The sequence below is a fragment of the Serinus canaria genome, chromosome 1, assembly GCF_022539315.1.
Source record: "Serinus canaria isolate serCan28SL12 chromosome 1, serCan2020, whole genome shotgun sequence".
In the NCBI taxonomy this organism is placed as follows: Eukaryota; Metazoa; Chordata; class Aves; order Passeriformes; family Fringillidae; genus Serinus; species Serinus canaria.
In genome coordinates this window covers 11702531-11704519 of record NC_066313.1, presented here as the reverse complement: position 1 = coordinate 11704519, position 1989 = coordinate 11702531, and positions in this window count along the sequence as shown.

Here is a 1989-nt window from a genome sequence, read left to right as displayed (position 1 = left end):
GGCGCTGCCCCGCTGCCGGCTGGCTCCGAGAAGCGCTCAGGGCAGGGTGATGCCGGCCGGCGCACGAGGGACAAGCACCCGGCTCTGCTGCTGCTTTTAGCCACCTCCCCTGCGCCCGCCGCCCTGCCTTTATCTGCTTTCCCCGGGGAAGGACCGCCCCATCACCGCCCCCAGCCCCCGCGCCAGCGCCTGCCCCTGCCCCCGTCCCAACCCCTGTCCCAGCTCCATCCCCTGATTCAGCCTCTGCCCCAGCTTCAGCCCCTGATCCAGCTCACGTCCCATCCCCTGTCCCAGCTCCAGCCCCTGATCCAGCCCCTGGTCCAGCGCCTGACCCTGATCCAGCCCATCCCAGACCCAGCTCCAGCCCCTGATCCAGCCCCTGTCCCAACCCCTGTCCCAGCTCCAGCCCCAGCTCCAGCCCCAGACCCAGCCCAGTCCCTCCTGCCCCAGCCCCTTCGCCACCGAAGCACCGGCACAGGTACCCGGTGTGCGGTCGTTTCCCGCTCCTGGCTGGAGGCTGCGGACCGGCGGGTCCCTCCCAGCCTCGCTGCCGGGTCATTTAGTCGCTGTCCCAGTGGCCTGGGAGTGTGATCCAAACCCAGGTCTGGGTTTCAAAGCTGTTAAGAGCTTTGTAGACCTTCCTTGTCCATGTTTTCTCTAAGAAGAATAAAAATGTCCTGTTGCCAGCTTGAAAATGTGGGAATACACGTGTAAAGGTATTTACCTGGAAAGAACATTCACGCAGTAGACTACAGGTATATATACTGGAAAGTCCCTTTTCTCATTGCCCCAGAAGACACTGTAGTTAAATCCACACTGCTGTCACTCCAAAAATGCACTGGTAATTCTCTGGATCTCTTCAAAGGACCACTTTCAAGACTTGTTCCTTCTTCAGTCACACTAAGGTTTTATCAGATAATTTGTTATTTATCTGAACAAATACAGTTCAGAGATTTCTGTGATTACTTGTGTACTTTGCTTACTTTGCTTTTAAATGTGATAGATCACTGCAGATGTGCTTAAGGGACGTCTTGTATGCAAATTACTAGATGGTTTACCAGTTAATTTCATCTTTCTCAGAACTCAAAGATCATATATGGCCTATTGTTAAGTCATTTCCTCTTTGGATATTTATAGCCATGTTTAGAAGTCAATACATCTCAGATTATTATGGATTTTAAAACATTTGATGGATTCCTAGCTGCCTTAAAACTACCTAGGATCAGTTTTTTACTAAAAAAAGCCCCAAACCATTGAGGTTCATAAGTAGCATTTGAAATTTTTTTCAAGCACTGTTGTGTTTTGCAACCAACTTTTTCAATTTAATAGCAGAGTTATTTGTTTGTTTGACTGATACAGATTTTTTCCAAGCAAATTTATTCTTCCAGGCAATAACTAATTTTTCTCTGCATCTGTAGATAAGCTGAGCTGTGATCATTCTGAAATGGAGAAGTTGCCTTGAGTCTCCATGGCATCTGAGATTCAACCTGTCCTTCATGCACAGCTAATGCAGGAAGAGAAGAGCTTGACCCAGACTTAGGATAAATACAATGAGAATTTTAAAGTATTTTTGGTAATCCATAGGTTTTTAACCTTCTCCTAAGTTGCTAATATGAGGGAGTTCAAGCTTCTTTAAATAATCTTGGATCTCAAGTGATGTCCAGCCAAAGGAGGTGGGAGAATTTAGAAAGGTGTCACTAGTTTTCTGGAATGTAGAGTCTCCTACTGTCTCAGAAATGATGGATAATAAGGGACAAACCTCTCCAAATTGATGGGAATCACACCCATAGATACAGAAAAGGTCTTCTATCTTTTTCTTACACCCTTGCAAGTTTTCTCATCTTGCCAGCCCCTGAAGTCATTTTGAAATGTAGTGATTGTATATTTGTGCAGCTAAAGAAAGGCTCCAGGCATTCACACCACCTGTTTTCCAATGAAATTAGCAGGATGCAAGGGATGTCTTTAGTAAATACTGCACCACCTTTCTCA